Source organism: Amblyomma mixtum, chromosome 3, assembly GCF_055824585.1.
Source record: "Amblyomma mixtum isolate Tamu chromosome 3, ASM5582458v1, whole genome shotgun sequence".
NCBI lineage: Eukaryota > Metazoa > Arthropoda > Arachnida > Ixodida > Ixodidae > Amblyomma > Amblyomma mixtum.
Genome location: NC_143014.1, coordinates 86,723,617 through 86,739,735, shown reverse-complemented (window position 1 = coordinate 86,739,735; position 16,119 = coordinate 86,723,617). Strand labels below are relative to the sequence as shown.

The 16,119-nt window shown below is 47.5% G+C and overlaps 2 protein-coding genes across 11 annotated transcripts in view; one reads left to right on the top strand and one right to left on the bottom strand.

Moving 5' to 3' along the window:
• LOC149350833 (thiamine-triphosphatase-like) overlaps positions 1-16,119 on the top strand; it is a 663,235-nt gene that overhangs the window by 93,787 nt on the left and 553,329 nt on the right. The gene's annotated exons all lie outside the window — the stretch shown is intronic.
• zfh2 (Zn finger homeodomain 2) overlaps positions 1-16,119 on the bottom strand; it is a 339,472-nt gene that overhangs the window by 139,289 nt on the left and 184,064 nt on the right. For 4 of the 6 annotated variants that reach the window (XM_089579993.1, XM_089579997.1, XM_089579994.1 and 1 more), the window contains one exon: positions 7,914-7,998. The exons of the other annotated variants lie outside the window; for them this stretch is intronic. The gene's annotated coding sequence lies outside the window, so the exon portion shown is untranslated. The remainder of the gene's footprint in view (positions 1-7,913; positions 7,999-16,119) is intronic. 6 annotated transcript variants of the gene reach the window in all.

Genomic DNA, 16,119 nt, shown 5'->3' with positions numbered 1-16,119 from the left:
GCATGATTTCTGTAGTAACCACTTCGAAGGACAGTAAGATACACAGCCTTGTGAGATGCAAGACCGTTAGAGCCTTCTGTGGCACGAACAAAAACGAATCTTGAAATTCAGTGGCATATGAGCTAAATGAGGCACAAGAGTGTTAGTGCACCTAGTGCACGAGAGACTACAAGTTGGGACTGATTAGTTTGGGACGTGTTGGTAAGGAGCAAAAAAAACCTGCATAAGATGAAGACATTCAAATATGCACTTTTAGTGCTGTCACACTGGACCTTCAAAAATGGCCTGAGAAAATAAAACAAGCGGCTCAGGACTGAACTAATTCAAGGATTCTAGTTAAATTAGATTTGTGCCATGTGCCATTAGAATACCCAAGTTGATGACACACAGGGGAATTGAATGCAAGTAACTTGGAAGACGGTGATACTAACAACACGTCATGGTGTAAATACCCTAGGTTGTGGTTGGGTGTATGAGGATTATTAGGTATTTGAACCAGTATACAGTGAATATACCTTTATCGGAAGGCCTTATAAGTTGGCAAAATGTAATGCTGACAATAAAAAACAATATTACTGCATTCTTAGTAACATTAGCAAACAGGACAATCCAGGGCATGCTAATTGTTGTTTTGAACAACTGAAATGCTGGTATTGATTGCAATATGGCACACCCCATATGGCTGTCAGTGAAGGCATATGACAAAACACTGAAGGGACGGTAATAATGCAAGTAATGAAAAGCTGAGGCCCAAAGGAGTGCCTTGGCGGACGTCCGAGATTGCAGGAAAAGGCAAGATACATAAGAATTGGCAAGGGAAATCTGCCGAAGGCTGGCTGTTTAAGCTTGGATACAGTTTAGAGCTATCGGATGCAAGTTAAAGCACGAGAAAACCAGCCTCACATAAATAGGGGAATCGCATGCTTTTTCAAAGCAAAGAACAAAAGCATCATAGGGGGATGTTGCAGTCAAGGTGCATGTCGTGAAGAAAAAGAAAAAGTTGGCTATTGCAGAAATGTCTTCTAAAAGCTTGCCGATTTGAATCAAACAACTTAATGGGCCAAAACAATCTAGCAGGGTCAAGAGTATGAAATGTGTTTGGTGATTTGCAGCACATGCCAATAACACAAATAGGGCCATAGGTGCTGGGTGATGAAGGATTAAAAACAGAGGGGCCAGGCTATAATAAGGCAGGAAGCTATCTGTACAGCATGCACTAGATATGCCTATACAACCTACTTCCTCTCCCGTTGTTGCTTTCTGTAAATTTCACAGAACTTGATCATAGCATACTGTGGGGTGCACCGGTGGCAAGTTGGCATGTCGAAACTGTGCTAAGGGACGACAACAGAGCAAGAATTGCTACCCTGTGCAGTGATGTTACCATCGTCTTTGTTCCTAGCGTAGCTTTACCAGCTCCAGAGGGCTTATTTTGCAGTCTGCAAGTAGTCATGTCTGTAGCAAGCAGTCACAGGCAAATGAAGGTGGTAGCAGACAGACATATGCAAGTGCATCGACGAGATCTTCTCAAAGCTTCGAGAATGGCTTGTTAAACAAAGTGCTGCGGCTGACCCAGGAAGCGCCGCTGAACAACCGCTTAACACCAATAATGCCGATTTCGCAAGCAGCTCTGCAACAATAGCATTGCGAACACATCCAGTTTCGTACCACTGATCCTCCGAATCGAAAATGACCATGAGCAAAATCAACAACAGACACTGTCATTGCCTATGAGGTGCTTCAAGACCACTGTATTTTTCTGATTGCAGTGGAAACCAACATCCCACTTAAACTGAATACTGCCAAGCATTTGTCAATATTGACTTAACAATGCTAAGCAAAAAGAGAAAAAAAGCAATGGCAAAGGTTTTCTCAATATTTTTTCCTTCTTTTTCATCAAGACTCGTTATGCTCAACTTGCTCTGTGGTCAGTTTTGATTGCATAAGCTGCTGCCACACTTTTTATTTTTTTTCTGCACTACATCAATTGAAATGCTCATGAAAAACAGACTTATGAGTTGGCACATATTAGAGATTTGTACACTCTCAATCAGTCGTGATTCAAAAGCGGCAATGATTCTTGTTTGCAATCGCGGAATACCATGTTGTTACAACCTAAACCGAAATGGCTAGCGGAAGTGTTCAGTCACCCATTCATCACGCCGATATGTTTATTGCAGGCAAATGTGCGCACAGCCGGCAGGAAATAAAAATAAATGACGCTCCCGAAGATACATTTGCACTGCACCGATGTTTTCACACAGGTTACACAGTTTCTCCGGCGAGTCGTAAACCGAGCACCCATCATCACAAAACGTACTGAATGGAGCACCAAAGCGCAGAAGGATGGCGACATCGCTGTTGTCGCCGCAAAACAGTCCTACGGCCGTGCAGCCAAGCTCGCGTCGCGTCACGTCGCACACACGGCAATTCTCAAGCACAGTGCCAACACGAATCCCGAACAAAATGGTAACGAATGCGTAGCCAGCAACAACGTCATGTGCACGCTTCGGTCGCGATCACTGCAACCATCGCAACGAATGCGACTAGCTGCACAACGCCACGTTCATTTCAGCATTCGGAAAGCACGGCGTGCGTAGCGAGCTCTCGAAGGCGCACATTTCACTGCCTTGACGTAAAAGCACTCGCTTCGATCGCAATCACTTTCACTACACGGACACTAGTCACTGTGCTACGCAGCTCATGCACGCACAAAAGTTCACCGTGAGCAGCTGTTGTTCGCCGCTGTGCGTGATGATCCTCGCAGGAATTACGAACGCTTGCAGCAACCACAAACAGCTCCAAACAGCTCCAGCACTTCGTGACACAGCCAAGGCGTAGGTCTTGCGTCGGTTTGAAGAGGCGCTCTGTCAACTACATCAGCGTCGATTTCAACTCGGGAAACTGTCGCTGCTCGCCGCTGCTGCACGCGGAGAAGTTTGCAGTCGCTCTGAACACTCGTAATATCAACATGTGGCCAATATAGTATGCCTCGCGGCATAGGTGCCACCACTACAGCCACGACCTATGCCTCGCTCCCCAGTTCAGTCGACGGACGGCCATCTTGCCCGACAGGAGCGGATGCCTACGTCACGTAAAAAGCAGCCAATCGCTGCAATTCGGTCGCCGGGCGGTTCGCTCGTCCGCCCCAAAGTTGAAGTTCACCAACTTTCCTTCCGCCTGCCGAACGGAGCGAATGCCTATTGTCTGGTCGTTCGGTCCGCCAGTCCGCCTGCCTGGCGGATCCGCCCAAAAGCGATCGTACAACGGCCTTAAGCGGGTTCCACTGAGCACGCGAGTTGACGTAGCCTTTTAGTGTCGTTACGTTACGTTACGGAAGGGTCCAGACAGCTTTACAGTTGCACTCATTTTCAAACCTGTGCTGGTCATCAGGATGGCGCTAGAAAAGGCCAGGGAAAGACCAGTTCGCGACAGAAATTATAGTTATGCTCGTTCCTTTTATACAGTGTTTCCCCAACGACGAGAAGGTTCAATCAAATGTTGGTCAGCCCAAGCGCACCAGCAGATGCCCAACACAAGCATGAAGATAGGTAGAGGCCTTGAACACGTGAGCGGGCAACACGACCTTGTAACATGTTAATTTGACTGGCATCTGCTCTACTGTGAACAGAACAAATTCAAGCCACCATCGTGCATGGTACGGACAACGTGGAAGTTATGACTAACCTATCTGCACGTAAGTGTACGCATTGCGGAGCGAGGGGAGAACCTTACAGGCACACTTCGACGGCGTTCAGAGGCGCAGAAAAACAAAAGATGCGCTCAAGGAACACAACAACGAAGCTGAAACAAGAGGACACAAGGAAAGAAAAAAATGGAAGCGATAGCCTTTCGTGGACTTTACGACGTGTTCATCAAACAGGTTTCCCATCAGCGGCGCAGTATATCAAGACCTACGGCGCAACCGGTCGTATAACTCGCGCCACGTCGAGTGGCCGCGGTATGGAGGCAATACAGAACATGAAGCGCTAGCGAAAGAAGAAAAAAAAAGTCTGAGAAGAGTACAAAAATAAAAGTACATTACTGAAGTCATTTCTAACGCAGGTGTACCTTTAAAATGTCTTTCGCACTTGACGCATACGCTCAGGTATACGGCCAGCTGTACTCGGCAGCCGAAGCGCAGTAAAAAATCGCAATTTTGCGCTTGAAATACAACCTTCTCTGCTTTCTCTTCCGTGATTCCTTCTCGCAGGGGAGCCGATTATCCGTAATCGGCGACGCCCTGTCCTTTCACGTAGCGCTTTGTTCTCGTTGTTCGTCGCCCAGCAACTGCACTTGGTATTTTACTCTTTGCCGCAGTGAGCGTATACGTAAATAACAAGTTGCTCAAACAAGAAAGGTCAATTATAGCGGGTGTACTTCAGAAGTGCTTTCACTTCTCCGCGCCGCGGTGGCTCAGTGGTTACGGCGCTCGGCTGCTGGCCCGAAAGACGCGGGTTCGATCCCGGCCGCGGCGGCTGAATTTCGATGAAGGCGAAATTCTAGAGGCCCGTGTGTTGTGCGATGTCAGTGCACGTTAAAGAACCCCAGGTGGTCGAAATTTCCGGAGCCCTTCACTACGGCGTCTCTCATAGCCTCAGTCGCTTTGGGACGTTAAACCCCAATAAACCAAACCAAACCAAACCAAGCTTTCTCTTCTCCCGCTCTCCCTCGGCAGCTAGACCCTTGTCAACTATGGCGACCACAGATAGAAGTAAATGCTTGTTATCGCACTCAACACGGCACCATCTTCGGAAATAACACGCATCAGCGAAAGCAAGGTATGATGCTGGGCGAGTTCGTATAGAGCATTCTTTTGAAACACTGCGCTGGCGGACAACGGACGAGAATGAAGACACACAGAAGACACACAGCGCATTGTGTGTCTTCTGTGTGTCTTCATTCTCGTCAGTTGTCCGCCAGCGCTGTGTTTCAAAAGAATCAACGAAAACCTATAAGGCAGCGGTTCGTTGTTTTCGTCAAACGTGAGAATGACGAATAGGTAAAAAGAAAAAAAAGAACGAAACACCGAAGTGCGCTTCCCGCGGGCTTTGGTCACGCATTCGCTGCTAATAAGCATGTTCGCCGACACGGCTACCGTTTTTTCTAGAACGAGAGCGAAATGACCTGCATGCTGTGTGCTCAAGAAGCAAATGTTTTTGGTCGCCGCGTCAATGCGTCGACTGCAATAACAACTTTTGCAGTAACACCGAGTTTCACAGAGCCACGCGGCATACTTCTTTTCCTAAAGTGAGATAATTATAAAATCCCGTAGAAACTGAGATTTTGTCCCTCCTTTCGATTGCTCTACCCTATTGAAGTATCTCACGCGGAGGCCTGCCGTCATGAGAGGAGGTTTAGAAGCCCAGCGAGTTGGTATAACTTCATACTTTAATGTCCACACAGAACTGGCAATGTCCTGTGTACAAGTGCGCCTTTAGGGTCTGTGCATCTAAAAAGTATGGCAGGAGGGGGAAAAAGTTAGAACGAAAGGAAAGGCGCACACAACTCGAATTGCAGAGTCCTTCGTAGGTGTCTCGCTGGCGGCGAATCAGACGCCAGAAAAAGAAGTCTTCCGGCAGTGAGAAAGCATGTCAACAGCAGGAGAGGTCCATGCCTGGCGCTGGGGTGACGGGCCAGTCCGCGTGAGCAAAAATGTCACTAGCGGAACGATGAGCATTGTAGTATGGATTTAAATGTGATTGAGAGTAAGCATGGAATGAAATGCTTTCCTTACAAACAGATTCAACAGGTCTCCCTGTCTGCATATAGTGTCAGGTTTCGGTTGTCAGTGCTTGGTTCGCATGGCTCCTAGATTAAATACTGGACAAAATTATGTCGACCGCAATTATCTCAGTGCATTCCCACTCACTCTATTGTCGTAACAGCGATTTTCAATAATAACGAGGCGGAAATACTACCACGAAAATCTCCGTCCCTAGATAAAGGTGTCCATCGTTCGAGACGCCCAAAACAGCAGTGGTTGTACTATTGAGGAACCCCTGTACATACGAATATACTTTTAAGAAAGTAACTGAAACGTTGCTTTCAGATTTTAATCGTGTAAGGTACGCGCATGTCAAACTTCCACAATTTTTTTTTTTTTTTCGTCGGGCACCTCTTCTGAAATATTAACGTTTTGAAAAAGCAATATCCTGGAAAAAGTGTTATTCGGAGTCGAAAACACTGCTGAAACCGATCAGGGTGAACGAAACAACAACCCAAGGGCTGGTTTAATCGGAGCATTTATTCAGCGAACCGCAAAATAAAACGAAACGTGCAGAATAAGCACTCAGATGTTCGGCGGAGGATGTGCCATCACTTTCTCCCTGGTCCGCTTCGCTCCTCTTTTGTTCCAATGATAGAAGTACTGAGCCGTTTTCTTGGGAGGTGCTGTTTGCAGGTTTCAGCGTGCATAGGCACTATACTGTTTCTCGTTTGCGCTGTCTTCTGTGCAGGAATTTCTCGTGGTCCAGTGTCTATCACACAGAGAACAACCTGGCAACATTCCTGCTAAGGGGTCTAAATCACGGTGCGATGGTATTTCCTGTGTCGTGGACAACGAAATCGATTTAATCGCCGGTGCTGTAGGCGTATTCATCTTGGTTCGTATCTGCATAGTCTGCCCGAATGCACATATCAGTGACGCAAACACAGTGAGCACAATACATCTTTTATCTCAATTTTGATAGGGGACTCATTTTCTCAAAAATAAATTCAATTTTTTTTTCATGAAATGAGATTTCTACACAGAATAATCACGCATTCAATCAATCTATAACTGATATTTGAAACATCACTGAAATCGAGTTGAACGACTGCTGTGCGGCTGAAATATTGAAATGTTGAATTGCGATTGCGGTGAATCACGTTTTATTAAAACTCGCATTGCAGTGATATCCAGCATCCGTGTTTTATTTAAGGTAACCCAAAGACTTAAACGTGAAAGCGCGAAAGCTGCCTATAGTGTGTTTGTGACAAACAACTTGATGTTTAAATCTTTGGATTGTGAGAAATAAAACACAGATGGTCGACATCACTGCAGTGCGAGTAATAGAACCGGTTTCAGCACAACGGCAACTCAACGACTGAATATTTCGGCAGCACAACAGTAGTTTAACCGCATTTCAATGATGTTTCAATGTTAAATGTCAAAGTTTCAAGGAAATAGCAAAGATAAAACAAAAAAAAATCTCAACTCAACGATAATCAACGCAGTTTTTATGATGAATCATGGGCCAATTTTCCGAGAATCTCAAGGCGGCTGGTGTTTTCTCAATGGCATTAAAAGAAAATTTCGACACAATTTCTGAACACTGACCAGCAAAAGTTTTTGTGAGGGAATATGTTTTCAGGCAATTTTTTCGACACCGGCGAAGAATCTTGGAACTAATTCGCTCCTACTTTTCGTGTGACAAATTCCTACAATCACGGCACTACTGGTATTGAGAATGAAATAGACCAGTAGCAAGCCCCCCCCTCTCAGCACCAAGCGTTTGGTCGTACACAACCTGTAGTCCGCAGCATGCGCATTAAGAGGAATCGAGAGACCAAAACAGCGGTATCGAGTGGCCGGGACTGCAAGTGTATGAGACGCACCCCAAATGAACTATGTCGGGGCGGTTTTCTCCGCGGACAATAGCAATTGAAATGGCTGCGCAGACGCACGCGGCTCGCCGGTTCACCGTCTGCAGGCTTTCCCGGAAAGTCCGCGCGGGGCCGTTCCATGGCGCGTTTCGGCCGACTAATGAGGTCCACCTTTTTGCCCCGGCCGCCTGTCCAGGCGCGTAGCTGCAGCTGCGCTAATGCGCCTGAACAGGACAAACACGCACGCGACGGCCATGCGCGCCGCTCCCTTCCCAGTCCGAGCAAAATCACGGCCATGCAAACGGGCCAAGTGGGAGAGGACTCACCATGATGAAATTTCTTTCCGAAGCTCTCCTAGAGCGGGGCAGTTCACCGGACGGCTACGCATAGAACAGCCAGTCACGGCTGACTCTGCAAAAATACAAGAGAAAAAACGAATCTGAAGGAAAGCAAGCGGAGAAACAGCACGTCTTTGATAAACACGCAAATCGACTGCCGCAGTCGCTAGGAAGATCCGCATTATCTGCAGAAGCTTTCTTGCTCCTGGACTTTTTAGAGCACACCTTCACTCTGACAGAGTCGAGCGGCTTATCTGAAAGTTGCAATAGGATATGACTTAAATGTCGCCGGAAACACGCCGGCTGAACGTTGATGTAAACCAGCTGGTTGGATTTAGAGAGGCGAGTAACGAATTGGTGATCTCTTTTCAGATAAGGCATTGATGTTTGGTCAGCTCCATGGCTGAACGTTGTTGCACACCAGCAAGCTGATTGGATTTATAGAGGCCAGTAACGAACTTGCTGACCTCTTTTTAGACAGGGCATTGGTGTTTAGTCAGCTGGCTTCTCAAACAATAACATTTAGAAGTAAGAGACCACTGACGTTTTTAACGGGAATCGCACTCCCCTCCAAGATGATATTTTGTTTGCTGTACAGCTTCTCGGTATGCTGAATTACGCCACAAATTACAAAAATAATAAATAGTTGTTATTTGCGGAGCAATGCAGTTTCTACAGCAGTGCATGCAGTTTCTGCAGCAATGCAGCAATGCATGGTTCTACACTCCGAAAAGGAACGGTCAGGTCAACCACGCTGAAGGTTGTGACCGAATGTCAGCATGCCCCCCCCCCCCCCCCCCCCCCCCTCGGTTGGTCCCATTGTGCTGAGAGAATCAGTTAGACTTCTTTATTTTTTTTCTACGTACCTCGTTTTCTGCTTTAACAAAACTAAACCGCGAGTCGAGCTCGGAAAGTCCTGGAGCTGAGTTAACAATACTTATCTCGCGAACAATACTTATCTGGTCAATTAAAAGAGCGAACGAGACGAGTGACGGCCGACAAAAGAGGCTCCAGTGAATCTCGAACAACGCTGGCAGAAGTTTTATGAATCTCGCCAACGACGCCCAACATAATACGTAATCACCACACGTTATTTAAAAGGATGCACGGAGTAGCGCTTTTCGCTGTTTATTATTTCAGATACCAGAAGGAGAGCTCTCCAGAAATAACGTTCAAATTTGACTAGCGCATATTTGCAATATTTTGAACCACGCAGAATGTAAAAAAAAAAAAAAAACGTTTCAAGTCCTACTGCTCTTTTCACTAAGAAGTGCGTCCACTAAAAAGCTCGGCTCAACAACGCGCCGAACAAAAACTGCCAGCGATCTTCCTTAGCGAGTGGCCATGCGATTGGGCATGCATGCTAAAGAGGGATCACGGCGGCGGCGGCGCCAGCGAACGCCAGAGCCAGCTCGGGCGCCGGCCATCGTTCAGGGAGTCGAGGGTCCGCATTCAATGACCCCACAGCCATAAACGCGTTCGGAGTGGACAGCCCTCCAGAGCTTATAAGCAGTGCCCCGTCGGTGGTGGTGCTCGCCTCATCCGATAAATTGCGTCCAGTTGGCTCAGCATGCTAGACATAACAGGCAAACCGCGCTTAATGAGGGCACCAAGACGATTTTTTTGCACTGTCCTGCCTGCAGAGTACTTGTGTGCAGGTGGCAGCGTGGTGACCAAGACGAGTGCAACGGCCTCAGGCAACGGGAAGTAAATGCTTAATTTTCGGATGCAAACAAACAAAAACAGGCATGGGAACTAAAATAAACCTAGGAAATCGAAAGCGGATGCACATTTAACGTATTTGCAATATATCCAGACATTGCCTTGACTATTTTGCATTTTTTTTCTATACCACCCGGCAAACTGAAGCGATCCACTGTTTGCTAAGATCCAAGACTCAAGTGCTAACCTGTTCTCTGCAGTGGTTTTATCGCGTACCGCTATAAAAGCTGAGACCAGCTAAACTCGCCAAATCGAACAGCGCTCTGTGCGCTTAACAAAACTATTTCGCAAGAGGAAAAGTACAGCCCGTGACGGAATTGAGAGGCCATGCATGAAGTGCCTACATTCAGACATGCGAAGAGGTCGATAAAATGCTAGTTCGAACTGCGGCGTTAAGAGAGCCACCGCTTCTTTTTTTCCGTCGCGAGGTTGGGTGAAAAATTCGAAGTAATTCATTTAACATTGGCGGAAACGTCGAAATACGATGCGCGCTATGTTGAATCAAGAAATTCCGTGAAAGGAAAAAATAAATATCAATCCAAAAGGTCTTTACGCTGTGTTAACTAGATTGAACATCCTAATATGCGTTCCAGGGTTGCCTCTGTTTGTCTACATTACACGTACATTTTTGCCTGTTGTCGTTCAAAAGTTAGAAGTGATCAGGCGGGCTTCGCTTACGGCAAGAAAAAGCGGTTTCGTCAATAACGACTTTCACTGAAACATTCGGCTTATACGAAAGCTCCGCAATAAAGCAAGGAGTCATTTGGCGTTAGGTGACGCATGTTACACATGCAAATTGATGATCTCTCGTTTATAAACATGGAAATAAAAACAAAAGGCCCGTTTGAAGCAAAGCTGGCTTCTCCCAACCATAAGAGGCCAGCATACCATCTGAAGTTATGATTGCGCGCAGGTAATAGATGTCCAACGCATACATAAAAAAAAAAAATTTGGTGCAGAAAGAGAAAAATTGACGGTCGATTTGCGAAGTTAGGCAAAATGCGAATTAGCTGCGCTGACACATCGGTTTTCACTTCGATGTTCACATACATTGTTCACGGGTGGAAGTTGTTGGTGCAGCGATAGCGGGTCAATACCTACATATGCGGAATTGGTAATTCTCAACTTTACACTCACAGATCTCTGGGAGTCCTCACAACACTCCTGGCGCAGTGGTGCAACGGCCAGCCGATGCCGCCACTGCCCTGCGATGGCAGGTGCTGCCACCGGTGGGGCTTTTGCGGCCCAGGTTGCTCTTCTCGAGCGACCAATCACTGCCACCTGCCACGGTAGGCAGTGTGTGTGTAGTGGTTGCTCGAGAAGAGCAACCTGGGTCTCACAATCCCCACTGTACACACACGGACGCACGCACGCACACACACAAGCACACACGCACGCACGCACACACACAAGCACACAACGGCTAAATGCGAGGAATGGCCACTATAAAGTGAAAGGAAAAGTGTGATGCAGAAGCAAGGTAATCGAAAGAAAATGGTCATTCAAGTCCAATTTAGCGCCCATGCCAAACAACGAGTGAAGGGAGATGGGCACGAAGCTTTACCCAGCTTTTAAGAACCGCTAAAGAATACAAACAGGTAAGCATGAAAAACTTGCCAGCACTGCGGATTGGGCGTCAGTGAAATGAAGCTTTTACAAAATCGATTCAAGGCAAAGTGCTCAAGGGGAATGCGTAGGGACCATTATCGCTCTTCCATAACCACTAAAGGATAATCTACGAGGAAGCGTGTTTAAAAAGTCAGAAAGCGCAGAGGGTGCGTCGAGCCGCGGGCTTCAAATATTTCAGACACGCAGAAAAATGCAAGTTTTGTCCGAAAGAAGAATACAGTTATTGGTTCTTTTCTGTCTTCGCATGGTGGGGGCAAATTCTCAAGCTCTTATTGCTTTCTCAGCTGATGTGATGTTACACGCCGTGGTGGTTGCGTTACTGTGGCATGCTGCCACCGAGCCCGAGGTCGCAGTTTGATTCTCGGCCGCAGCAGTCGTGTATCTAAGTGCAAAAACACCTGTGTTCCTAGGCTTCTGTAGATGTTAAAGGTCGCTAAGTTGTCAAAATCGACTCTGAGCCCTCCACTAAGGCCCACCTCATAACCACTTGGTAGACTTTGAATTGGTTTGGTTGGTTTATGGGGTTTAACGTCCCAAAACGACTAAGGCTATGAGAGACGCCGTAGTGGAGGGCTCTGGAAATTTCGACCACCTGGGGTTCTTTAACGTGCACTGACATCGCACAGTACACGGGCCTCTAGAATTTCTCCTCCAAAGAAATTCCAGCCGCCGCGGCCGGGATCGAACCCGCGTCTTTCGGGTCAGCAGCCGAGCACCATAACCGCTGAGCCACCGCGGCGGCAACTTTGAATTGTGAAACTTTATTATTGGTATTAATCATTACTACTTTTTGCTAACGCTACCATAAAGAAACTTCGACGGGAATGAAGTAAACGGACGTTAAGTATGCATATGCACGCCGCTGCATACAACCGCGCGTTGGCACTACCGTTCATGCTAAACAGCGTAAATCAGTTGCGAAAACAATCACTTTCCTGGAGTAACCTTTGTCCACTTAATGTTCCCATTATGTCGCTCTAGATTGCACAGTTAGTGCCGGTATCAGATTTTCATTCACAGGAAACCGAGTTCATATTCTTGTCTTCAGCCATTGAATTCAGCCTGTAAATAATAGCATGCAAATATGCGCGCAGGTTGTTTGAAATAAATCACTGTGTTCGATATCGACGCGGCGCTGTTCACATTGCGACCGATGCCAGAGGCGGGACTTCACCACTTGGCAGAGGGTATCTCCAGCGCTTCCCATTCAGCTGCCCTACCGATTAGTCGAGGAGTGTCGTAACTTTCCCCTGCGTCAGCTATTTGCCGCGCAGCGCCGGTCAGGCGAGAGAGCCCGTGTGCACGCGCCCTTAGGCGCGTCATAGGAAGCGGACATTTGACGCCGAAGAAGATTGGCGGCCATTGCTGGGTGCGTACATGCGCCGTAACGACGGTGAGCGCGCCGTCGATACACAACCTCTAGCGGCCGCTGTGTAAGGAGCCGCAGCAAACGTTCGCGGAGGACACTTGTACGCGCCTGCCTTCGGCGCGCTGCAGCCGGCGGCATAAAAAGCAGCGCCGGAAACAAAACACGCCAGGCATAAAACCCCGCGTGGGCCTCTCAAGAAGGCTCCCTCTGGGTCCCCGCTGTTGCCTTCTTGCTGCGACGCCCCTCTCAGTTTTCCGGGCCAGTATCCATAAACTTAGCCGATCTTATCAGTTCCCAGGGCAGGAGCCCGAGTCTTCCACAATTCAGACAACACGCAGCCACGCCGCCCTGGTGGCGAGTTTATGCATTGTATACATTAGCGGAAACCGCAACGGCTCCGGGGTTTGCTTTAAGACGCTCTCCGAGGATTTTACGATAAGGGTCGCACAGCCGTATACCGCCGCGAATAGACTGGCGGCGCATAAACATGCACACATGCGCGCGGCCCATATCGCGCTCCGGGCGGGACTCCACGCCGCTACACAACGCGTCACGCGCCCTCTACTCGCGCTGATGAAAGTGGGAGATCGTCCTCTCCCTCCATACCCCGGACCGAAGTGCGCGCCCAATGCCCAGCCGTACTCATCGCTCCGGCCGCACCGCGTACATGAGCACGCAAGCCTGTGGTTTACGTCACTAACACGTCGTGGCGGCGCGGAAATTGCGAATAAATAAAACAGCGAGAGAAGCTGGATACACAAACGATACCAAAACGAAGGAGAACGGGGCAGGGATATTTGAGCGCACCGAGTCGCCTGGATGCTAAATGCAGAGAGATGTCCGCAACTGTAGGATGCCTGCCTTCTCCACGGGCCAGCATAAGCTCGTCCCGGACAGAGAAGGCGGCCTTTATTGGCCATCGCGACTTCTGGCTCGAGGCCGCCACCGCCCAACGGCTTCTCGGGGTTCCCGCTGAGCGTGTGAACTTTATGGTAGGTCTACTCCAGGAAGGCTAAATGGAGCTCGCGATAGAACAAGAAGACGAAAACGAGAGACAAAACAGCAAAAGAAGAGATCGGCTGCCCTCACCCCCCCCCCCCCCCTCCCCTCGAAGGGCACCAGGACAGCTGAATCCACGCCAGAGGCTGCCGAGTCGCTTTACCGAGTGAAGAACTTTGGGAGGCCCTTTTCACTAGATTGCTCCCTAAGGCGACCAACCGCAATCCACAGGAATGCATGCGCCCACGGGCGAGCGGGGCGTGGGCTCACCCGGCCATTTCTCCTGTCAGCGTGTCGTCGTTGCCCAGAGCGGCGCTGTTTATGTAATTAGCCTTCATCCGCGAGGTCCCAGAATATCTGCGTCTGACGTGGGAACCAGATCTGCTTACCTAATCAACGAAGTCAGTTGTAGACGAAGAAGACAGCTCGTGACGTATACGCCTCTACGCAACAAGGTTCGAGGTTTAAAAACATGCTTCAATTCGGTTGTATAAAGGAACACAAAGAGTGGTCCACGCAGCGTAATCTGAAGGTTCAAAAAAGAAAAAAGAAACAGAAGTTGCGTGTGGCAGTATGTAAGATAAAAGAGGATACTGCTGCCGGCGGGTCTACCGCATAGGTTAAGCACAAGCATCTCGTAATAAACTACTTGAGATTTATTACGTTGGAAACAATTGCATATCCGCGACAGGTTTTGAAAAGAATGGTGCAGTGCGCAAAAAGGGATCACGAGCGACGCGGCGCAAATAGTACTATTCTGGATACTCTTCCTCAAAACGAGAAATGTGCACGAAACTGCGAAGCACCCAAGAGTGCAGTTGAAATTATTCGGAATTACTTCATTGGGAGGAAACATGCTGAAGCTCTATTGTACAAACTCTACTGCTACCTGCACTAAGTAGATGCATCCCCTGACAACTTCTAATGCTTCGTTGCCTATCGTAAACTGTTGTACCGTTCCGAGAGAGCGAGAGAGAGAGAAAGCATTTATTTCCCGACCCTTGTTCGAAACATTACTGAACATTACCTTCGATCCTTCATATTAATTTTTAGGCCAACCTTTCTGCTTTGCCTGTTTAGAATCTCGATCATATTTTGCAGCTAGCCCCTGAGCTATCAAGGCAATGTAATCCACAAATACGAGCTTACGAAGGTGTTCACCGTCGACTTTTATCCCGAACTCTCGCCCAGTCCAATTCTCTGAATACCTACTGTAAACATGCGGTGAATAGTTGCAGAGAACGTGTCTACTTTCCTGACACCATTCCTTATTGGGACTTCATCCCTTTCTCCATAAGGGACACGGGGGCTATGCAGCTGCTGCAGATATTTATATTAAGAAACACCAAAGCATGAAAGCCTTTTAACCAGATAGATAGAACAGAACTGGCACAACTTTCAAAGTCAACCAATGAGCGTAAGGTAGCCGACATAAGGATGTATAATTTGTAGAGAATCGAGAATGCTCTAATGAACGGAGGTAGCCTAAAAATGGTCAAGAAGAAACTAGGCATATATAAAAATCAGATGTACACACGAGAGATAAGGAGCGCAATGTCATTACCATTATGGATAAGATAGTTTAAGTAGCCGAGGAATCTTACGCTGACCTATACAGCAGCATAAATACTCAGGATCATATCACTGAGGTAGTGAAGTGGAGTAATTGGATATCCCGCTGGTAACAAAAGCGGAAGCAAAGAAAACCGTACAAGCAATCCAAATGGCGAAAGCGGCTGATGAGGATCAAGCAACTGCAGATCCGTTGAAGGACGTTGAGGAGATTGTAGTAAGGAATGCAGGGTAAGGAGGAACACTTGCCACCCTGTATACGTAATGTCTCACTACCTCGAGCGTACTGGAATATTTGAAGAGCGCTAATATTATGTTAATACATAAGAAAGTGGACGTCAAGGATTTCAAAAACTATAGCCCAATCAGCCTACTGTCCGTTGCCTGCAAGCTATTTGCTAAGGTAATCGCTAATAGAACGAGAGAAACCTTAGACTTCAGTCAACAAAAGGGCCAGGCTGGCCTTCGTAAAGGCTACTCGAGAACAGACCATATTCACATCACCAATCAGGTGATACAGGTGATAGAGAAATGTGGAGAAAATAACCAATCCCTGTATATAGCCTGCATAAATTACAAGAAATAATTGTGACTCAGTTGATACCTCAGCATACAAACAGGCAGTGCGGAGCCATGGTGCCGAGATAATAAAGGGCATTGTACATTTGCAATAACATCCTTCAACCATTTAGTGGTACATATAGTTTTACTCAACGTCTAGAGCGGTTCACTGATTTGGCCAAACCGCTGGAACGCAGGCAAAATGTGCCTCATTCAGCGTACTCAGTTAAACGATTATCAGTTACCGGGTTCTGCATTGTTTAGTCATTTCAGGTTCCACTCATACGGACTGAAAGCCGAATACATAATGAACGGTGGACTCAGCTTTTTTCGAACACTCAA